At 39.5% G+C, this 25,073-nt stretch overlaps 1 long non-coding RNA gene across 2 annotated transcripts; it reads right to left on the bottom strand.

Moving 5' to 3' along the window:
* Positions 1–1,260: 1,260 nt before the first annotated feature.
* On the bottom strand, positions 1,261–24,836 carry LOC107583368 (uncharacterized). 2 transcript variants are annotated; one of them, XR_001609030.1, is made up of 7 exons: positions 24,771–24,836; positions 13,772–13,951; positions 8,581–8,735; positions 4,827–4,903; positions 4,339–4,734; positions 2,482–2,484; positions 1,261–1,271 (listed from the first exon to the last, which is right to left on the bottom strand). It is a non-coding gene; the product is annotated as an uncharacterized lncRNA (long non-coding RNA). The 2 variants fall into 2 exon arrangements; XR_001609029.1 differs by lacking the exons at positions 1,261–1,271; positions 2,482–2,484 and having other exon boundaries at positions 4,142–4,734.
* Positions 24,837–25,073: the final 237 nt, after the last annotated feature.

Here is a 25,073-nt window from a genome sequence, read left to right as displayed (position 1 = left end):
TCCCCGTAAAAAACTCGTCTGAAAGAATTTTCCCTTATTTGCCCCCCCCCCCCCAACTATTTACACCCCTGCCTGTGTGTGATGTATTTTTCTTTATCACTGTCCAAGTAGATCCAGAAAATAACAAAAAAATAAGTACAAAAAATACAGTACAAAGAATGGTGAAATGTAATGCGTTTTTGTACTTATTTTACTGTTAATTTCGGGATCTACAGGGACAGTGATAAATATCTACCAGTTGATCGCGATCGACAGGTTGGCGACCACTGATGTAGATGCATTCCATTCAGTTTCATTTTGATTGATACTCAGTAACAATTGCCATTACAATTTTCAAATTGTAGGTCTGCAACTTCGACTACAATCCAAGTTACCTGAAAACTGTGTGCTCAGGAAAGCACTGAACCAGTTTGAGCCAGACAAACAATCATGAGCCAACTTACAGACAGAAGGTCAGTGACTTATGCCATCAGTAATGCAAATGTGTGTCTGCTGACTAATAATTGATCAGCATCATGTTTATATCAGGAGATAAGGCTGAACATCTGCAGCCTGCTTGGGAACCTTGACAGATCCAAGCACCAGGGAAGTGTTTTTGGGTATTTTTCAGCCACATGACATCCTGTCTTTAGTAGATGGAAGACCTGCTGGTATTTGCTGCACAAAGACAGAGCTCTCGTTGTGACAAGGACAAGGCGTGACAGAGACGCAGGCCTATTGGTGAGTTGAGACAGCTGGACAGGCCCGGTGACGTCCCCTTATGAGTCAGACCTGATAGGACAAATGTGGCCAAATATAGTTCAGGTCTGAAATGCAGCGCCACACAAACTTTCAGATTTATTTATTAAAGAAAAAAATCCTAAAAAGAGGTTCATGGTTTCCACAAAAGTATCAAGCAGCACAACTGTTTTCATCATTGATAATAATAAGAAATGTTTATTGAGCAGCAAATCAACATACAAGTGATTTCTGAAGGATCATGTGACACTGAAGACTGATGCTGATTAAACATCACAGGAAGAAAAAATACAATAGAAAGCAATTATTTTAATTGTAATATTTCACAATATCTGTTTTTTTAAAAACTATTTTTTATTATTTTTGATAACGTAAATGCAGCTTTGGTTAGAGTAAGAGACAAAACATTTAAAAAAGATGGTACTGTACTACACGTTACTTGCATCATACAAACTATTGTATGATGTGTATATATTTATATATAATTGTTTTGTATGAAATTGACTTAAATATTTCCCTTTTTGTTGTCTTTCCTGTCACAGCTAGTAGAGATCCTGGGAGTGTGCAGACTCTTGTGGTACCATCAGCCAGTCAGCGTTGTCGGGTCCAGTGCCAGCTGAGCAACTGCGAGATGAATGAGAATGCTAACAGACCATGCTCTTCAGGTAATACAGACCTCCTGTTAAAATCCATTAAATAGTACCAGCTATGACACTAAATACATTCACCAGCTACTAAGCACATCACTGACAGCACCCATAGAGATCACATTCTCATTTACATGTCAGGGCCTTTATCATTATACACTGAACAAAATTATAAATGCAACACTTTTGTTTTTGCCCCCATTTTTCATGAGCTGAACTCAAAGATCTAAGACTTTTTCTATGTACACAAAAGGCCTATTTCTCTCAAATATTGTTCACAAATCTGTCTAAATCTGTGTTAGTGAGCACTTCTCCTTTGCCGAGATAATCCATCCACCTCACAGGTGTGGTGTATCAAGATGCTGATTAGACAGCATGATTATTGCACAGGTGTGCCTTAGACTGGCCACAATAAAAGGCCACTCTAAAATGTGCAGTTTTATCACACAGCACAATACCACAGATGTCGCAAGTTTTGAGAGAGCGTGCAGTTGGCATGCTAACTGCAGGAATGTCCACCAGAGCTGTTGCCCGTGAATTGAATGTTCATTTCTCTCCCATAAGCCATCTACAAAGGCGTTTCAGGGAATTTGGCAGTACATCCAACCGGCCTCACAACCGCAGACCACGTGTAACCACACCAGCCCAGGACCTCCACATCCAGCATCTTCACCTCCAAGATCGTCTGAGACCAGCCACCCGGACAGCTGCTGCAACAATCGGTTTGCATAGCCAAATAATTTCTGCACAAACTGTCAGAAACCGTCTCAGGGAAGCTCATCTGCATGCTCGTCGTCCTCAGCGGACTCTCGACCTCACTGCAGTTCGTCGTCGTAACCGACTTGAGTGGGCAAATGCTCACATTCAATGATTATCTCGGCAAAGGAGAAGTGCTCACTAACACAGATTTAGACAGATTTGTGAACAATATTTGAGAGAAATAGGCCTTTTGTGTACATAGAAAAAGTCTTAGATCTTTGAGTTCAGCTCATGACAAATGGGGGCAAAAACAAAAGTGTTGCATTTATAATTTTGTTCAGTGTATATAGGGTGTACAGTGCATTTACTTTAGCTGACTGTAAACACAGTATAACACAGCCTTGAGTGGCTTATTACTTAATTCCAAGTGTTTGTGTAGTTACTCAGAAATAATGGGATAAAAGATGATGCTGGTCTCATAGTTCATTCAAAATGTTGTTAAATGACACGTGAGGGAAAGGAAAAAAGAATCTAGAAAATTAGATATTAACATCAATAACCACCAAAAAAAACCTGAATCACAATTGAAATCATTGAACAAACATCTTGGTTTCATTTTTAATGTTTCATTTTTCTTTGACATTTGAACATTACAATAGTTTTCTTTCCTCACTCTGTTCCTTTCAGTTGTTTAAATATTATTACGTGACTGGATCTGTAAATCTTTTTGAGGCTCCGACGTTAAGTGCGTTTGCCTCCGGCCACCAGACTACACCAAATAAAACAAAAGTCATTAAAAACAAAAGAGTTTACATCTTCAGCAGGAAAAAAAAGACACAGTTACATCAGATCATTTAACATTAAAAAGCTGCATTTTTTATATATATATATATGCGTGTTTGACCTAAAACAGCTTTTCAACTTGAAAGAAAGCAGCAGCGCCAGGTTTCAGGTCAACAATTTTTTTTCAGTGTCTTCAACTGGCTGTATATTAAAATACGTCAATATTTCAGATAAAAGGTTCGCTATGTCCTTGAAATGAAATCTTGAGCGCACCAGTAATAGATTGCTTTTCATTTGGCTTCTTCTCGACCTGCATTCTGGATGCCAGCGGCAGAAAAATAAAAGCAAAATTCACTGAACAATTTTTCATACATCAAATCTCTGTAAGGTCACTCGTGACAGCTAGCATGTGCAAGAAGAAAACCGTCGTTCTTTTTGTACACAGTGCAAAGCTTCCTTTGTACACTTGATCTGCTCTGAATAAATAAAATCTCACAGGACTGAGGTATGATTCATTAAAAATGTTTGCCGCCTTGAGCCTAAAGAGAAATAAACAGTTTCATTCACGTACAGTCCACGACAGGTTCCAAAATCAAGAGGAACGTTCTCTATTAGACAACATTAACAACAGACAACATAGTAAGTTTCTTTTTTTTCTCAGGAGTGTAAAAGTCTCAGAATGTGCAGAACACAAGAAAAAGTCCTTTCGTTGATCACTACATGGTGTGCTTTGGACGGGAGTGGTGTTTTGGAAACTCCACGGCGAACGAGGAAAGTTTTCGCTCATGTTATGTGCATGAGTATGCTGGTATTACACCTGTAAAATGATTCAGCTCATGTATATACAATAATTTGAGAAATCAATGTATTACTTTTCACCGTCATACTGTCAATTGCACCCTGATTTTTTTTCGAAACACCATCAGAAAAATATGCCTGAACTGATTATATGCAGTGAAGTATATTTACATTTCTTTCTCTTATATTTGAAATCACCATGTTTTCATTGGGGGAAAAAAATTACAGTACACATTTTTTTTCTCTCTAAATGACAACAACAACACAGATAGATATATATATATATAAAAAGGACCATAAAAATATTGGACGAGAAATCAATGTATTACTTTTCACCGTCATACTGTCAATTGCACCATGATTTTTTTTCGAAACACCATCAGAAAAATATGCCTGAACTGATTATATGCAGTGAAGTATATTTACATTTCTTTCTCTTATATTTGAAATCACCATGTTTTCATTGGGGAAAAAAATTACAGTACACATTTTTTTTCTCTCTAAATGACAACAACAACACAGATAGATATATATATATATAAAAAGGACCATAAAAATATTGGAGTCCTCTCCCTCTGTATTGCCCAAAAATAAGTCAGTATGACCAACAATGAGACTTCACAATTAAAAACGGCTACTAAGATGATTTTCTTTTTTCCAATAGATGAATGACATGGTGTCTGTCCATATGTGCAAAAATAAAGTTAACTGCCACCAAAATCGAGGGGAAAAAACTCAAAATTGTGACAACAGCTAACTGAATAATTCACTCATCTAAGTATGTTTGTCTAAAAGCTGAAGTCATTTAAAAAGCATACACAAAGAAAACAGCGTGTGGAAAAGAAAAATGGGAAGGAGTCCTGCAGTGACAGGAGGGTTGGATAACATTTACAGCAGTTGTGATGTTTGTTTTCTGAGATGATCGTATTTTTCTTGTCCTCTGTGTTTGGTTCCACCCCTCTTGTCCATTCACCAATCAGAACCTGTAGTGCTTGAAGTCTTTATGACATCAACTGTACACGAACTAATCAGAGACTCCGGCCCTTTTTCCAGGGCTTCCCGATGAACTCTGGTGAATCAAAACCAATAGGAGTCTTGTTGAAATTATGAAAGGAACAGCATAAAAAAAAAAGAGAATCAGAATGAGAAAAACATGCATACCTCCAATGAGATTGTGCCACATCTCCGGCTAGCTTTCAGTGGTATCCATTTGTAAATGCTGTGGCGATCAAAGGACCCTAAAAGCAGATCATGAGTAAGATGTTGAGCACAATTATTGAAGCTGTATGAAAACAGTGATTCTAACACACTGACAGATTCAGACAGAATAATTTACACGTTTCTCTTTTATGAAGATTCTGAGATTGATTATTTTCTCATGTACAGAATCAAGAATTCTACTTTAACAGAACATTTGTGAATAAATGATACTGATAAAAGTGCCAATGAAATCTGTGCTCTGACGGTCAGTGACAGCAGACCAGCTCAGGAAAAAGCATGGCTAGCTGGGCAGCAGCAGATGTTTTGGATGCTGTTTGTCCCTGGCAGGATTCTTAATTAGTCCAAGCAGAAAACCACCGTGCAGGCTTCCTAAAAATATCAACCAATTAATTTCTGTCATTTAGAAGATTTTCTTGTTGGCATTACACAGATTAACAGGAGTTTTTACTATATGTGATGTCATAGACCCCTTTCTCATTCAGGAGAATCAGCCTTCAGTATGTGCAAATCTCCATTTATCTTCAGAGGTTTGACTCTTCCGTTTCAATTATTCTGCTACAAATATAGCTGCATCAGAGCAACTAGGAGGCCTCCAAGCAGGCCTGGGCGATAAAACGGTATCCATATTTATCGACGGTACACCTTCGATAACGATAGAAAAAATGGTCGATATAGTGCACGTGCTATGAGTGATGCAGACAGCACACACAAACACATGCTGAAATGAGTGTTGTGCTTGCGATGAGGAGATTGTGAATAAAGAATGAATATTAGTCGAATTTAAAATAAATATTTGCATTTGAATGTTAGGTGTGCATCAGGGAGCGTGAGATGCGGTGATGATGATGTAAGTGATGTTGTTGAATTTTAATGTTTTGTTAGCCTAGCCCACGAGACGCGCCGCTGCTGTGTTATTCATTCAAAATATTAGAGAAATATAGAAGCTCAATGCGGAGAAGATCTTGATTAGGTTAAAACCGAAACCAAGCCATTCACACTGAATGCATATTCAGTGCATTTTTTAGACGGAAAAATACGACTGCTGTCCTCGCATCTCACAAGAGATGTATAGAAAGCCATGCAAAGTTAAAACAGTTAAAACTTTTAGAAAACACGTCACGAGTTTGCGGAGGTTTATTCCTTTTCACTGCGTCTCATATGTTTTTAAAGGCAATCTGTGTGATGGGCGATTCGGCTCTTTGTATTAAGCAATGCATAAATACATGATGCTGTTTTGTTCATAATTGTTTATGCAATTTACGAAATTATATTTGATTTATATGAGTTAATTTAGACGTAATGCACGTTTTTTATAGACAGTTATTGCCTTGTTGACAATTTAAATGCATTATTTTGCTCATTGCGCCCTCCTGTGGCCTCGGGAGACAAGACAAAAGTTTCCTTAAAACCTATTTAATCTGCATACGAAACATTATAAATTAGATATTTAATTTTTATTTTGTGTTTGACTGTTAAAACAAAAAATATTTGTTGTTTGTCTCAAGAAATTGGGTTAATTTAAAAATACAGTGGTTAAATTTAAACTTTTTTTTCTATTGCTCTTTGTTTTAAAAAAAGGTTATAACAAATGTCGATAATTATCGATACCGAACGATATGGAACATTATATCGTTGATTAATTTTTTAGCTATATCGCCCAGCCCTACCTTCAAGCATAAGGAAAATAGAAGAAAAGCATTTGTCCTGATTCCTCTTCCGTGGCACTGATCAGTCCTGAATAAATAAATCCTGCCCATTGTCAGACTGCATTTGTGAACTTGCAGACCCACATGGCTGATTTAGAGGGCAAAACAGCAACCTGTCAACAAGCCTTTCTGAGAAACACAGTCGCTTATCGGGCCTGTCATCAGACTATTGTGTGCATGGCAGGAGCGGATCTGCCTAATCCATACGAATAAATCAAAGTCAGTCTCACACCCGCTGCTTTAGAGGGCAGGAAGGAAAGGCTTTCTTAAATTTATATTGGCTTTTCTGCCAGGTTTCCTCTTTTTAAGAATTGCGTGGAAGCACTTTATTTCGTTGTGGATGTGTTGATACTAGGGTGGGGTGGGGGGGTTCCAGTAGGTGGTGAACTGGTGACACATGTCAGATAAATAAATGGAGACGAGCATTTTAGTTCTGCATCATTTCCCGTGTTAATGTTCTGCACGGAGACTTCAAGAACTACACACACACATCTATCGGTCCAGCTGAATGAACACACTAAAATTGGAATTAATCACAGCACAAAACGGCACTAATGCCGATGAATAAAGTTATGAATTCATGCGGTGACATGTTTTATTTAGATGCCAGGAGGCAGAAATTAAGTATAAAAGATCCAAGTTTCTGCTCACTTCAGTTTCCAACCAGCAGTTAATATTCCTGTCATTAGTCAATTGTCTTTATACACAATAAACAGCTGTTTATGAGCAGTTCTTCACCAATTTAGCCATTAAAAGAAGGGCTTTTTCATTCAAAAAGTGACAAACTACAGCAGTAGTCTCTGAAGTAAATGTCTTGCTTAAGGGCCTAAGTTAACAGATCAGCCTGTGTAGAATCAAACCTTTTAATTACCAGCTAAGATCCTTATCCACTAGGCAACATCACTCCTGTTGTGATGAGAGATCATAAATTACTCCTCCTCATTACTGGCTTAGAAGTTTAGGAATAGTTCAGCCAAAAATAAGAAATTCTGTAATTTCCTCACTCTTTTCGAAATTTAACCTTGGCCCATTTTGGTTATGAGACATGCGGGAACCAATGAAAATGAGTACTGTACATTTTGTTCCTCAAACCAAAATTTAACATAACCACTGTATGATTTCAGAAGACTTTGAAAATACCACACAACTCTAATAGACCACTATTATAAGCGCTTTATCAGAAGCTTCCATCGTTCATTGAACCACTAGACTACCAGCACTATATCTCTAACATGCTTTACTTTTCATATACTGCAGATGAAAACTGGCCTCTAAGCAGACCACCCACAAGCAATAAAACAGCAGAAATCTGCTGCAAACACTCACATAAATCAAAATATGTGCTTCATTTGGTTAAGAAACTTATTTGTGAGAACGGGGTGAGTAATTTAATTTCAATTTGGCACCTCATTATAAATGCTTTCTTCTTCAAATTGAGATCCGTGCTGACACGAGTTGCAACCTGACGTCCGTGACATCTGCAGACAGAATCCGTGCGGTCCCTGACAAAAGCCAATTAAAGCAAGTTTTTGTGCAATACAGGGGCTTTTGTTTGGAGACGGTGTCAAGAGCATCTGCTAGTTACAGGGACATCTGATTTTGACAATTTGCTCATTTCCAACCACGGCAGCTTTTTGCTTCCTCTAAACTGTTTGTGATGCTTTTATTCCCCAAACAAAACATCAGCGAGACATGAAGTGTCAGTCTAATGGAGACTTGTGACGCATTGGGGTATTTTTGAACATGTGGAATGGAACTAATTCCTCTGATATTCTTTTTTTCCAACTCTGCGTTTCTAAATTGCTGCACTGACACAAGCCCTTGCCATAAAAAGTGAGTCACAATGGAGGAACAGCCAATCAGACTCTGGAGGTTGAATATAATTAAAAGTATGATGGACAAAAAACACAAAGTGAGAACTTTCTCTGTACTTTCGGATCTCTTGGTCACATCAGCATGACTGAGGAGTGTAAGAGAGCTCTACTCACTGCGATACTGTGATTGAACCCAGAACCCGGCTGAGGGCTGGCAGCACTGATGTAATTTCCCACTGCTGAGTCCTGACTGCTGGGGCCGTACAAGTCTGCCACGGGTCCAGGACTGTTTGCACCTGGAAAACCTCCAGGCCGTGGAGGGTTAGCACCTGTGCAAGACACACACCAGATTACTGATAAATCATATTTCAGTCACTAACATGGCCACTAAGGTGGAGAGAGATAGCTTCTATCAGAGTGTAACATGGGACAGAATATGTACACTACTGTTCAAAAGTTTAAGGACAGTACAATTTTTATTTATTAATGTAATTGATAATATAAATTATCAATTGATATTTTACTCCGCAAGGATTCAATAAATTGGTCAGTCAGGACAGTTCTTTTAAATTATAATGGTATTTCACAATATTGACGTTTTGCTGTATTTTTTTTTTTAAATAAATGCAACCTTCATGAGCATAAGAGACTTCTTTCAAACACACACAAAAAAATCTTACTGACCCCGAACTTTTGAACGTTAATGTATGACACGTTACTTGCATGGTACTGTATTGTATAATGTTCATTAAATGTAAAAAAAAAAAGTGTTAAAAGTGAATGTGTTAAAATGCTAAATAACACTGTCAGGGGCTGTTCAAACAGGACATGTTGTGTTTTTTTTAATTGGACTATGCAGACTACATGAATAAGTATAAGGGGTTTAGCTGCTGTATTTTTAAAGGGGTCATCGGATGCGACATGCAATTTTACAAGTTGTTTGAACATAAATGTGTGTTGGCAGTGTGTGTACACAACCACCCTATAATGATAAAAATCCACCCAGTTTATCTACTAAAATCTTTTCTAATGATAAAGATCCACCCAGTGGTTTTTAAAATAATTTCCCCTTTCTCAAATCAAGCCATTCTCAGATACCTGTCTGTGTGACGTCACACAGAGCCAGCTTCTCCCACGATTGTTGACTTTTTGAAGGGAATGCGCCCCCGATCTACCTAAATGTGTTTGTGTTAGCAGGAATGATTCGTGATCAAAAAGTGAGTATAAGGTTTTTTTATGAATCTTTGCAAATCGCCTTTCCTAATAACGTGCTAGTTAGCAAGTTCCGCAGCTAAAGTAAACGGTCTCATGAGAACGGCTCATCACCCCATGGAAAAGAGGGGTGGGGTGAGCAGAGCTCATTAGCATTTAAAAGAACATGCACTAAAACGGCTTGCTGAAAACAGAGCTGATTTTGACAAGTTAAAAGGGTGTTTTTACACTACCATTGAGAAATTAACCAAAGTATGTTATAGACTTTTCATTAAGACCCTAAAGAATCATATTAACTTGTGGAAAATGGGCATCCGATGACCCCTTTAAGACACCTGAATTCTGGTAAGCTCTTTCTGTTTTTAAATACAAAATTTTCCTGTATGAACGGCCTTCACATGTGGACAGCATATAGATTAAAAAACACCCACACCATCCATGCAAAACTGCACACAGCCACATGCTGCGCTGTGCATTAAGCAGGTCTGATCGAAGGACAGGGCAGAGAGAGAAACAGGCTTTCCTGCTGCGCTGTGAGCTGAGATTTCAAGTGAGTGTGAACAACGCATGTAAAGATCCAGCTTCCTTTGTGACTGCTCATTCCTCACATCTCTCTTCACAGTGACAGAATCCAGCTGGAGAAACCCCCAACATCACTGACTGCAGTCACCACAGGTATAAACTAGAGCCCAACTGATATATCGTTTTGCCGATATGAGCCTGTCGCAGATATATCGGTATCAGTGAATATGCCGCCGATATGAATTTTTTTTTTTACAGAACATATAACGCAGATTAAATGCTTCTGAATGGTGTAATTACTTAGTTTGTCCAGCAGAGCGCGCTCCATTGTTTGCTACTGGCGACCCAGGTCAGTGCAGAGAGGCGCAGATGAGCTCAAACCTCACCCGAGTCCGCTGCTTCAAATGATCCGATTCTAATTCTTAGTTTTGCATGATGATATGATGAATGGATGGTTCATTTATAACAGCAGATTCAGTGACGCTAGAGACTAGAGCTGATCTGCTGCGCATCACGGCACGTGTCTGCGACGCATTAAAGCCTGTGTTACGGCCACTGGAGCTCATCGCGGCTGGTTTGGTGTTTATACCGGCCGTGCCGCGGCCCAGAACTCATGCTTATCACAACGGTCACATCACATCGCGCGGCATGTGTCCGGTGTAGAACAGAACCCATTATAATCAGTTATGTTGTCTACACTGGATGCAGTAAACTGATGCCTCGTTCTATTTATGACATGCTGACACAAAGTTCAGCGCAGTTGCAGTGCAGACACTGTGTCAGCATAGTTTGTCAGTACAGTCAGTAACGTAGCAGATTGAAAAGTTAGTATCTTTCTGCAGTCCAATAAACGGCAGTGCGGTGGTTTGAGTCTGTTGAATGGTGATTTAACCCTACGTTGTCACCTAGTTGGAGAGACTCAATGCTAATTAAATAAACAACAATGTTTCACTCTCACGTTTTAATTATGAATTATTATTATTTATTCATTTTAGATGTTTACATTTGGAAAAGCTGTGCTTCCTGCATAAACCTGCCCCTGTTGGTTTGGCAGTAGCTTGCTTGCCCTACACAGTTACCTTGTTTAATTTCTTAATTCAAGTTATATATTTTTTTGTTCTATTTGCGTTAAGTTATTTATAATAAGTGAAGTGAAGTTTACTGTTAAGTGCACTGATGTCAGACTCATTTTGAATAATAAAGTTTATTGTTAAATACACTGCCTCCACTACATAGGCCTATGTATGTCACATCATTATAAGTGTTTGATCACCACATTTGAGTTCTCATTGCAAAAAATGTGTTTATGTATATATATATTCTGTTTATGTAGGCTATATACTGTATTCTATATACAGTACCAGTCAAAAGTTTGGACACACGAATGGGAAGTGTCCAAACTTTTGACTATACTGTACTATAATATAGCCTACACAAAGAATATCAGCCGACATATCGATATCAGCCTTTTTTACTCCCTAATATCGGTATCGCCCCCCCCACAAAAAAAAAACATATTGGTCGGGCTCTAGTATAAATCAGATGGAGGACAGAATTATTATGATGCACAAAGTGAGGTAATGATGTCACGCACTGTATTGACCTTTATATTAGACTTAGTCTTATTTACTAAAACCCCCTCACATTCATCATTTTACTATCAAAGATGGTCTGACTGCAGAAGGTTCATAAAGAATTTATACATGTAAGTATATATAGAAATAAATATTTAGTTTAGCTATATTTTTTAACACTGTGGTTTTCAGTTAAGTCACATAGATTGTGTTAATGATGACAGACAGCATTAACTAACTCTCTGGCTGCCTCTGGACGTGCTTCCCGTGTCTTATCTGAGTGCAATGGCTTTCCTCGCTTTCACAGTCTGTGTGTACTGTAATCTTTATTCCATATAATTGCTGGATTCTGTAAAGGTGAGTGCCATGCTTTCTCTCGCTTTGCCAGGAATAGGATTTATGCTCTAAATTAAACCCTGGGGCTAAACCGTTACTGCTATTAGCTTTAATAGCTAAACATGACTTCCATTTATTGGCTTTGACTGGTAGCTTAGCAGCACCCATGCTAATTAAACCCACTGGCCTGTGATTACGCAGCATGTTTCTGAGACACAGGTGACTCATCTGTCCCGCTCTGGCTACCAGCGTTGGGGTTCTAATCGATGTCACTCTGCACATCCTTTGGCGGGATAATAAAGTGTTTTTGCTGAGCAAAGCTACACACCAACAGCATCAGTATTGACCCCTGAAAAACCCACAATGCATTGACTGTGTCCAAGTTGCCACAGCAACAAGCATATAGTAGACATTTGGACAGACATATCAGGTAGCACGCCTGTATTTAATAGATCTCTCAAAACGCTCTAAACACGTACTGTAAAGCAATATTAAGGTCATACATTGTAGCATCAAAGTAGAAGATGAGTTTTTGTTTCCAATGTCAACACAAAAAATATAGCTAAAGGATGTTTTTTTTTGTTTTGTTTGGCTGATAAAAGCAAAAATATAAGACGGCGAAAAAAAACTCTGAGAAGTGGAAAGCTAATAACAAAATGCAGCAAATCACAAGTATCTACAATTTCTAGTCTAAATGCACTTCAGAGATCTTAAAGTCAACAGAAATGGTGTTCCCAACTATCATATGACACATAGAAAAGACTAGAAAAAATTATAAGAAAATTCGTTTTTTTCCATTTAAATTATATACACTCAAGAATGGATTTAGATTTAGACTTTGTACTGTGAATCCAAAGTTAGCAGCCTCAGAATGAGCACAGGTTAGGCTACAGTCTAAACCCACATCTACGTGATCACTGGTGTAAAGCAAGAGAACTACAGACATTTCCCTGTTGGCTGCCAAATGAAATGAGGCAAAAGAAGTAGGACAGAATGAGCCGAATCTCAAAGATCCACGACACCTGGCCTGGCACAAGCTGTGGCGCCACAGTGATTAGGAGACTACCGCAGATGGGCGGCACAACGCGTGACTTCACTACCTCTTTCATTGGGACAAGACAATGAGGTTTGACGTGCATCAGTTGATCCACAGATTCAAACCATGACTGGAGGATTGTTTTAAATCTGTTTTCTAAACAGCCAGTCATGCAAAACTTTTAATTCCAATGACTTGCATTTATACATATGCAATGTGGGAGACAGGAAATACAAGCTCAGATGAATTTGGCTGTGGTGGTGAGATCAGCCATGCAAATTTGTATTATTGATACCCTATACTACACTTCATACAGATGTTGCATGAGTTTACACCTGGTGTTAACATCTGGGGCAGTGCAGATGTAAATACAGTCCAAATTTTTCATTTATGTTAATAAAGCTACTCTCATTCATGACAGAGATTAAAATTATATGTATAGTATATATTTCGATATAGGTAGGACTGATTTCTTTGTACTTTAACATGCAGTACATGAGTGGATACACATGGTAGGGTTTGAAAAAGAAAGTAAGGAGAACAACTCTCAGCATGCAGTGTACCCAAATGCTGGGACACTCATGTACATTTGGAATGAGAAAAAATGAAGGAGCATTTCCCAATACATCAGAAGGAACGAGTGTTAGAAGCAAAACATGTCTAGGACAAAATATGCAATACACACCTGAGCTCTTAAAGTGGTCCGGGCTTGGGTGGTGCTGGGAGGGTGAGTTGCAGGTAGGGGTGACGTGCTCGCTTTGCAGCATCTGACCCGTATGGGGACCCAGGCTGGCATAGTCGGCAAAGGAGCAGGGGGCGCCCCGCTGGTCACTGGGCCCAGAATAAAAGCCGTAATCGGGGAACCCTGGGAAATACGCAGAGTAGGTGGAACGCCGTCATTGAGAAAAGAGGTGTTTATGATACACAAAGATGAAGTGACTGAGGCAGTGACGTATGCGTGGCAGGAAACAATATGAGGGTGAATGATGCTCATGTACACACACTTATACTCAATCTGTTAGTAGTTACACAACTCTATCAGAGATGCTAGCAAAGGTCTAAAAAGAAACCTATGAGTAAACAGATTAGATATGGCGAATACAGTGATGAATAAAATGTGGTTCAACAGCTCAATGAATGAATGAATGAATGAATGATGCATTTATATAGCGCTTTATTGTGTATTGTTGTACACCCAAAGCGCTTTACAATCATATAGGGGGGTCTCTCCTCAGCCACCACCAGTGTGCAGCATCCACTTGCAGCATCAATAAAGGACGTTAGACATTAGCAGACATGAAGACGCTTTGCAATGGCGGATTATGAACACCTCAGAGGATGTCATTTGACTGCTTCAGCAATGCTGACATTTATAGCTAGTATTTTCAATCCTACGTGTGAGTTTGATATACAGAGGGCATTAAAAGTCTTCATTGGCCTTTCAGAAACAGAAAGACGATCCAATCAAAGAAAGCTGGGATCCACCACACAGGCTTTTCATCTTGCGTCTCCCCTGCTGCATGTTTGCTTTTCACTGGGGTCTGGGACCTGCAGGAGCGTCCTGGAGCCGTGCCGAACATCACAGCGCTGATTATGCCCTCAACAGCTGCCAAGAGTAATCTGAAGCTCTAAGTAGTTTCTCTGTCATCAGCTTCGCAACTTTCCCTCACCGTCCGCGGTTTGTGGGCAAAACGCCTGCCTGTCAAATTACGCTCAAGTGTTTGAGGAATGGCACCACTCCAACACCACCTGCTTACTGTAATACATGACTTGAGGAATCGTATTGAGGAAATGTATTCCTGTAATGATTCCAATTACATCTCTGTCTGAACTCAAGCTTCACGTGTAGGATTCAGTGAACACACACTGTATAAAAATATGTATGCATATAAACATATGCAGATGTATGAATATGACCCTGGTATCTCTGAAACTGCTGAATTTAAAGGGTTAACATATTAAAGGAACAGTTCACCCCAAAAAGAAAAATGTGCCGTCATTTACTCACCCTCACATCATTACAAAAATGCAAAAAAAAAAATTCTTCTAAGCAACACAAAAGATGAAATTTTGAAAAAAAAAATGTTTTTTTTGTCCAGACAATGAGGTCTAATATTGTTTATAACCGCAATGACTTTCATTCTATGGGTAAAAACACTCTTCACATTATCTTTTTTTTGTCACACAGGTTTGAAATGACAGTAAACGATGACAATTTACATTTTTGTCTGAACTATTCCTTTAAACAAAGCTGGTGAGCACCCTCAAATCAAATTCTGCAGAAGTCTGTGGCATTTCCTACAGGGTTCTGTGTGGGACACACTGGGGTTGTTCCAGGTCACCGCTAGGCTTCCTAACTCTTTAGCGAAATTGGACATTTCTGTTCAGAGTCTTTAGGATGTTTCTCTCCCGACCCTGCACTGTTACTCAGGACTAAACCGACTTTCACGCTCGATCTCAACTACAAAAAGAGACCACAACAGCAAAGCAAAGGCCAGAGACACCCTTTTCTTTTCGGAATCCATCGCCAGTCGTCCTTGAATTTTAAAGTGGGTTTTCTGCTCCTCGCTAATTAGAAAAGCTTCCGCTGCCTCTTCTGCACTCTCTAATTAGATCTTTAACAACAAACAAGAGTCGACCTCTACATGGACTCCTCCATTTGTTAAATGGCTGAGCAGGGTGTAGGTTGGCAAACGTGCAATGTCCCCCTCCCGCAACATCTTTGCACGCATTCCGCGAGTCGCAGATTGCCAGGACACCACAATGACGGTTTCCTGTTCCATCTGCCTAATTCGGCCCATTACAGGATACTGGGAGAGGCAGTACACAAAGCCGACATTCACACACACAACGGATGTACACAGCTGCTTTGTTTATGCTGACATGGACAATTAGCCCTCAGCTGCACAAGGCGCTCAGTCGAGAAGGTCTTATCTAATAAAGGCAGGGAAAATTACCTTTATTGTTCAGGTAGATTGCCTCTAATGATAGTGGCATCAGTGTAAAAGGATATTAATAAAATGAGGCTGAAAAGAGCTCTTCAGTTGGATGGCAAAACAGCAGAAGCAGCCATCTGGGAGTGAGCCGCTGCCTGATTATCTTCCTCTGCCTATTTTCTTTTCAGAGCATACAAATGATTTACTTTCACTTGAGCAAAGGTGAGAAACAGAGAGGGATTGGACAACGCTGCTCTGACATCAAAGTTAGAGAAATAATAGCTTTCCTCTGATTTTTCTAAAACAACACGTACTCTCGCAGCACGTTGTAGAGGCAGCGAGCATCTCCTCGGGGGGTTGTGGCGATGTGGGTGTCTGCCGCAGAAATGTGTTTAGTCTGCGCAGCACAATATGTGTGCAAATTAACGAACTGCTAATGAACACCAATCGAAGGCTGTTTTAGTTGTATGGACTTCTGCTGTAGCACTTCATCAATAACACAATATTCCAGCACATCACCAGAGCTTGATAATTCAGCTGGCAGCATGCTAAAGCTGGAAATCTCTGTTACAGCAGTCTGGGCATACGAGTCAATGAGAACAGCAATACCACTGCATGTGCCATAAATGTGCATTAAAGTTAGCAGGAAAAATAAGGAAAATAACCTTGTCTTTATTGTCTTTAGGTAAACTAACAAATTGAAGAGTGGGTTTAAATCGAATCAGTTTCAAATCTTTACTGCCACATGACCAGAGTCCGTTTAGTTTGATCAACTTTTAGATGAAAATAGGGCCATTGCATTGACTTTGTACAGGGCATTATGACCGCAAATTTATATCACTGTATTTTTCAAAATTATACCGGTTTCACAGTATATGACAATATTTTTTTCATGCATGACTGGGTGTTTACCACATTTTCTACTGATTGAGAGAGGAAATACTGCAGTAGATTGACTTATGCAGAATGCCCTATTTTACGGTCATGATGAGTGAATATTGTAGAAAAATTCCACACTAAATAGTGACTACACGACCCATTAATACATGTTAACCAGGCGTCACTCTCACTTTACTCCTTAAATCCTGATTTATAATTGATAAAATCAACATGAATCTAAACTAATGAGCGGCTATGCGACGTTTTTTTTGTCTCATGCAGCGCACTGCCTGGGTCTGAGTAACAAACTAAGTGCATATTAACAGACAAACTATGCTCATATTGCAAGTCATCCACTCTGTCGAAGTCTTCGTAAACATGTCTGAAGATTGTTTCCTCTGATTGTATAAAAAAATTTTTTTTTTTAAAAAGGCACAGCGCTTCGGATTCTGCATCAGAACACCGGCTCCTGCATCAAGAGCACCTGTAGCGAATCAGCTCATGGGGAAATATGAATAATTAATCATAACTAGTTATAATTAATTATAAATATTTAGATCCGCTGTAGATATTTACTTGACCTCTCAGGGTCAACTGTCTGTCAATTCTAAGAACGTTAATTTCCTGGTTAAGGGAAATAACTTTCTTACTGTACAATTCTACACAGAGCTTGTAGCATAAATCTGCATGATTAAGTGACTCCAGTTATGAGCAAACAATGAACAACATCAAGTGTGATACAAGTAAGACTTTATTAACTACATAAACACTTAAACTAGTCTAACATACTACATAAACACTTAAACTGGTCTAACATCCTACATAAACACTTAAACTGGTCTAACATACACATACACACACACATGCATACAGTTGGTATAGGAAAAGGAGTTAAAGTTTAGGCAGTAAAAAGGAGAGAAATAAGGAATGAAGTTATGGAACCATTTGCATATTCAGCAGATTTACAGCCTGAAGGGAACATCAGATTCCTTAGTTCAAACACACCTTTGTAAAAAGGTACAAATGATGTCTAAGGTATCAATTAATAAGACTAAGTCTGATACTTGCACATCTCGTCTGTCTGAAAGAGGCTTGATGAAAAAGAACCAGTTTGAGTCAGAGAATCTTGGTGAATGGAAAGGTCAAGGCCGAAGCCTGGCACGAGCTTAGGATGTCCTGGAGCGTTGTAGCTCACATTTTCATCTTCTCAGAATTCAACCAAACCACCGACGCCGGGGGGGTCACTGATGTGAAGGCGAATTCATAGATACTAAGCATGGTAAGATTACATATAGGTAAGATGACAGGAATGAGTGTTTCGATCATAAGCCTGCATAAAACAGTATAAAATCTCAAAGACAACATACACGATGACCTGAAGGATATGTGTGTTCATTCAAAGAAAGGTTTTCCTATGGATTAATTAGAGAAAAGTCCATTTCTACTGTGCATTGTGTCTCTTCCTATAAAAAGGTAGTGATTTTCCCTACTCACATTCCTGTGGGTCATAAAACCAGTGATATCAGCATTAGTTGCCATGGGGACCAGGGGGGCCTGGTGTCGTTGCAGACATCCTGGCACCCAGTTTATTGGGTGAGGGGACTGTGACGATTTGTTAATCTAATGAATAACTGATTTGTTAAATCAAATGAAAAATCGTGTGTTTGATTGGTCTAGACGCTACACACCACACGCATGTGTCGTGGTACTGTCGTGAACATGCATCGAAGACGGACACAGAAGAGACGTAATTGTTGAATGAAGTCGTTATTTTTGTTTTCTTCTCACAAAAAGTATTCTCGTAGCTTCATAAAATTATTGTTGAACCACTGATGTCACATGGACTATTTTATTGCCTTAAACATGGTAGTTGAGCTGCTGTTTATGCAGGGTCAGAAAGCACTCAGATTTCATAAAAAATATCCTAACATGTATTCTGAAGATGAAAGAAAGTCTTATGGGTTTGGAACGACATGAGGGTGAATATGACAATTTTAATTTTTGGGTGAACTAACCCTTTAAAATAAATCTTAAATAATAATACTTCGTAATAATTATTAATGATTAAATAATACAAATAAATAATAAAAGTAATAAAATAAATATTCTTTAATGTAAAAATACTACATTTACAAGCTGACATTTAAAATGACAAAGGTACATATAGAATTTAAAGACGTCAAGAATAGAATAGAATGCCACCATGACTTTATTGAAGTAACCTGGGGTGAAGTGCTCATTGAATGGTTTGATCAAACCAGCAATCTTCTTGTCTCCAGTCCTGACCACTACAGTATATTAGAGCACTCCACGGACAGTACAGCAGAGTCTGAGGCCTGACGGGACCCTTGTATTGAAATCCCATAATAGCTTCAACATCTGACAGCAACTACTTAAATTCCATGGCAACTATAAACAGGAGAGCGAGTGAGTGTGTGTGCAGGTGAGGCTCTCAGGTGTGAATTGCTGAAGACTTCAGCTCAGCTTCTAGTTACAGTATCACTGTTGATCGTATCTTAAGCCCAATTATTAATATCCCAGCTATCAGCGCGAAACAAAAGACCCCTTCTTCCATTTGTTTCTCTTTTTTCTCTCTCTCTGTAGCCTAATTGGATGTAATTACTCGTATGCAAAACAAATGAGTAGGTCGGCGTTGCCGTGGTGACCGGATCAGCGGGCCCAGCAGTGCGAATCGTTCGCCGAGCCTCATTTCTGACGATAATTACCCCTCTCCCATCTCTTTCACTCTCACCATCTCTCTCCTGAACAACAGAAAGGACTCGTACAAAGTTACAACTCCAGTCACTGTTATACTTGTTTTCTTTCTCCCTTTTTCCCCCTCCGAATCTCTGCATGCAGTCAGCAGTGGGGCGGCTCTCTCTGAGTGGATAACGGCTCCCCTCACTTCCACTTACCCAGATCACAGAAGTGACCTCAAACTGCTTCTCTCTCTCACTAACACACACACACACACGTCAAACAGTCTAAGAGCTTTCGATCACATTCACAATAAAACACAGGCCAGTGTCTCTCCTCTGCCACTTATGCGGCTGAGCTGGTTAAGAGTGCATCAGTGAACAAGTGTGAGATTTTCCACGCACACGCAACACCCACTCAAATCCCTGGTGGCCATTCCAACAAGCCACTTCATGGTGGTTGTCAGTTAGTCCGTCATATTGGCCCCCAAATTAGCTCTGAATTTCAGAGCAGCTGTAATTAGCCTCTTCATTTCCACCTAAAGTCAATTTAGAAAGGGGAAAAAAAACACCCGTGCCTGGATTTAGCTTTCACTTTCCATTTAAAACAGTCCTTTTTGACCGAACGGCTGGCTAATTAACATCACTAGAACCCCTTTTCCGTAAGTAGCGACATTTAATAAATAATACCTATTTAATGTCTTGTCATTTTGGTGCTCAGAAAGGCTTTGCTAATGAATTTTAACACATGATTTATTCAGGCATTTTCTGCCGTGCTCTCAGGTCTCTCTCAACGCTTTTCGCTGGTTGAATGACAAAGTAACCTCACAAATCCAGGACGGTAGATCTAAATTAGTGACGGCTCAGTTACAAAGCTTTTGACACTGAGCTTTATGATTTGTAGATGCACACAGCAGGAAGACACCCATCACCTCATGTTTTTTTTAAGTGACAAAGTTTCTAAAGTCTTCTTGCTGAGCAAACTGAAAGTTGAGAGTTATCTAGAGATCAGCTTCATCGGTTTATGTTTTTTGTGTTTTCTTAAAGTGTTCTAAAGTCCTAAATTTTAAACAATTAGAATGTTACATGATTTTAAAAATAAATATACTACACAGACAGAATATAAGGGTGCTTTCAGACTAGGACTTTTGGTGCGCACCCGAGTTCGATTGACGTCAGCGTTTGGTACGTTTGGATGATGTGAACGCTGTCTTCCGAACTCTGGTGTGCACCCGTGAACCGTACCAAAGTCCGCTTAAAAGAAGCGATCTGGGGTACGGTTCATGTGAACTCCAAATCACGGAAGTGAATCACTATTAATAACGTTTTATTTGCAAAAAATGTGTTACTAAGCAACGGGGTAAACAGCTGCTGGCTTGATGATGCAAATGAACCGTGGTTTGGACCCAAATAAAATAATATGAACGCAGTCCAGCGGGGGCAAGGGGAGGGGGGAGCAATCGAACCCAGGTTCGGACCAGGCCATAGAACCTGGCCTGGTCTGTGTGAAGTGTGAAAGCACCCTAATATACTAATAAACATTTTTTAAATTTACATTTATTACATTAAAAAATATTCTTAAAATATATATTTTTTTGCATTAAACAGATAAAAACAATGATACAATTATACTTTAAATTTTTTTTTTATTTAAATGATTAATAAATTCATAGTCAAGACTTTTTAAATTGGTGTCAAAGTGTACAAGGCTCTGCTACTACTGCTCTTTACCACTTTAGAAGGTATCAAAACTCGGGCATGATTCTTTCATACAAACCATACGAATGGACTCGAGCTCTAATGTGAAAACACAGCGTCTTCAGCTTTGCGGATCTCAGCAGAGCGACCCATTCTGGGACTGTTGACGGGGGGGCTTTGCTGCTGTAACTTCAGGTGCATTTTTATTAAATTTTCAAGGGGATTTACATCATGTGCAGTCCAGCAGGAGCTAATGCACTAACACTAACCTAGGCCTGTAGTTTAATCTCACCTCGTATACACGAGCCAAAACAGCCCTCCACAGAGATGCTTTTCAAGGCTCACAGAGCTTGTTGGGATGAAATGGATAATGATCTCAGATAATGTGAGCTATTTTGCCAAACAGGAGCATCTTCATGCCTGGGCAAGCGGCCCACTGTAGCAGAGCAGAAAGTAACAAAATCTCATCTGCTCCTTCAAACACAACCTTACCATAGTACTACCATGCTTTTATCTGATAATTAACACAAACGGACCTGAACCCATGCTGTGTTTTGTTTCAAAGTACCAACAGTTCTGTGGGAAAAAAAATGAAGACCAGCAGATTTGGTAGGACACTGGGGTTAAATGCAGCAACCGCTGGCCATTGAAAAAGCACTGACACAGGACTGCTTATTCAAAAGAATATAGTTCAACACTGCACACTCCCACAATACACCAGGGCACAGGAAACTGCCTCCACTGCACTCCATCTGCTGAGCAAACTCATCACTTTCCACTGATCTGTTAGTGTCTTACGACAACTACCAACTCACTGGGGAGAGGAGATAAAGACAGGAGGAGATATGGAAATAGAAGCTGGGGGGATGGAAAGGTGAGAAAAGAAAAGCTGCACATGATGAGGTGAACTAAAAGAGAGAGACACACACACACACAGAAGTTCTTTCTGCCTTAATGATCAGGAATAGATTGATTCGCATATGGCAACCTCTGGAAAAGCAAGCATCCCATGATCCTCCTTTGAGAGACCACTGCTTGCTCTGAAAGGGACAGAGAGATCCAGAGGGAGATGTCTCAGCAAAGCAAGAAATGGACGAGGCACATCAGATGGAGACGCATGCCACCACTGCTGTGCACCAGGGAGATTTGCCTCCAGAAGCCTGAGGTTCCCGTGAAGGAGGCCCCAGTGGAGCCAACAGTCTTCTCCCTTCACTCTGTCAGGTCCAGGGAGACAGACCTCCACCTGAATCACTGAAACTCTCACTTTAACAGGAAACGGCAGTAAAAAGGGCACTGCAGAATTTAGATGAGGGCTTGAGTTCGTGAAAGCAATTCACCAAGACAATTTCCTCTTAAGTGCAGTCGTACTAGGCCAATAAACTCCAACTGAAAGGGAACAACTACAGTGTGTTATCAAGTCTTTGAGATGTTTAGTCTGTAAGCTGTTGTATAAAGTTCTCATGTTATTGTTGGAGCACCATTACTGTTGAGACATGACTTACTTAACATTCTCCAGTGCTCTGAACTCTATTGAGCGTAGCTGCAGCGTGTTGGAACAATGTTGCAAGCAGTTTAAGCATTTAATGTGATGTTCAAATTCAATAATTTCAACTTTGACCATATCTGACCTTTAGAAGTGCATCCAATGATTATCCGCCAATTTGCATGACGTATCATTACATACTATATGTGTGTCTTTATACTTCATGTTGTACGAAACAGTGCTGGAGGCATATCTTGACCATTAGAAAACATTAGCCGCATTTCCATTTCCCTTCAAATTGCGCAAATTGCAATTGCGAATTGAAAATACGTCCAACGGAAACACGACAGTTTTGCAAAAACTCCCATATATCACAAAAAAAGATTTTGTGATCGCATGAGGTGGTCTTTCAGGTAATTCGAAAAAGGAATATTTAAAAAAACTGCAATGGAAATGGCTTTTTTGCATTTACAGGTCACCTGGTGTACGCAAAGTCACATGATCATGCTTTAATGTACTATAACCTCAAAAAAAAAAAACATCACGTGGCCGCTTACACAAGCATTGACTACACAATGCTTGCATAAGGGAGGTTTCCTTGGTATTAAAGCTTGGATAACCCCTTATTTACACTGCACATGTCTGCGGCGCATTACACCGGAGCTGATAGTCAGCTTGTGTTTTTACCAGGCGCGCTGCGGCATGTTTCAGAAGCGTCCCGGAAGCAGCTCTCCACCCTGCTTTGCTAAAGATACACTCCTACGTTTCCTTCCATTAAAATTCATTGCTAATGTGGTGCCTGTGATATACATAAACCTACCAAAATCCATCACCATGACTTATCGTGAGAGGAAAAATTAAGATTTATTCGCACAAATCAGTTAATGGAAACGTCATCATTTCGCAACAGTTTTTTATCGGCATTTATAAAATATAGCAAATGTTTTGCACAAATCTGTACTGGAAATTGCTAATGATGCATGGGTCAGGTGTTACCTCTTTCATTTGCTTTAACTATTTAAACTATGGACACTTCCCATAATGCTTTTCATGTGGAAGTCACAGCAACACACTTACCTTGAAAAAATCTGAATTTACTCCCTTTCCGTTAGTGAGTGTGAATTTGAATTATATTGAATTAGCCATGAGCCACAGAAAGTTGAAATGCAATGACAGTAAAAAGGATTCAAATTGAAAAGAAATTCAAATGAAAATAGGATGAAATACATAAACCAAATAGAAATTTCTAGTTGACATTTCAAATTTCTAGCTATAAATTCATCCTAAAACATGGAGCTTTTTAAACATTTTACAAAACTATCAATCAAGGTTAGATTAAGCCAGCATTTGAAGCTTTTCTAGATAAAATTTGTAATTTGAATCTCTTTGAATTAAATACATTTTATTTCCACTTCCTTGTATTCAGATTAGAACTGCAATTCTGCACCCTGTCTGTTAACTCAATTCAAAAAGCCATTTTCAATTAAATTCTGAACATTGCACATCTCTACATGTGGACTATATGTTTGACTACTCTTAAACCTGTATCACTTCAAACTCTTGACAGAGAGTGGTAAGGATTCTAGATGATCACCTGAGGTGGATACACTCCTCTATATTGCGCTACAGAGGGCACTAAAACAAACACTTCCCAGGCCACAGTAATGTTCAGGTTCAATATTGGATCTGCTTTCGGCAGTGCCCTCTACTGATTGGCATTAACCTGGGAAGGTTGCTAAGCAGAGAACAGTCTGTAGCCAGTCATAGCAGAGAGATTTATCTTGTGCTACAAGGATGCAATGGAAGCCCTGAAATGACAGATTAGGGCACATGACGAGTGAATAATGTGAAACAGGACACTAGTGAAGGTGAGTGTGTATTTTCGGCGGGGGAGAGCAGTAGCCACTCAGAACACAGGCGGTAAAGAGTGTTTAACTGGCCCTGCGTTCTGTGGGTACGCTATGTAGCCGCTTCTTCCCCTGGTCACCCTACCTGAGCCTCGTGCTGCCGCCACTGCTGCTGCTGCCACGGGTCCGTACGCTGTCGCTGGGAAACCTGACGAGAGAAGAAAATGATTTACTAGTGCTCTTCATCTCAATCAAATTTACAGCCACATGAACACAGCAGAACATCTCAATTCACATTAATGCAACACACACAGGAGAGATGCTACATCATTGTTCAAATAATTACATATAAATCAAAAGAACTCAAATATAACTACTCGTTTAAAGTGGGGCTAGCAAGACTGATCTACAGCCTAGGCCTGGGCGATAAAACGGTATCGATATTTAT

This window comes from Sinocyclocheilus grahami, unplaced genomic scaffold, assembly GCF_001515645.1.
Source record: "Sinocyclocheilus grahami isolate Dianchi unplaced genomic scaffold, SAMN03320097.WGS_v1.1 scaffold53.1, whole genome shotgun sequence".
Taxonomy (NCBI): domain Eukaryota; kingdom Metazoa; phylum Chordata; class Actinopteri; order Cypriniformes; family Cyprinidae; genus Sinocyclocheilus; species Sinocyclocheilus grahami.
The sequence above is the reverse complement of the archived record's forward strand: the minus strand, read 5'-3'. Positions and strand labels throughout refer to the sequence as shown.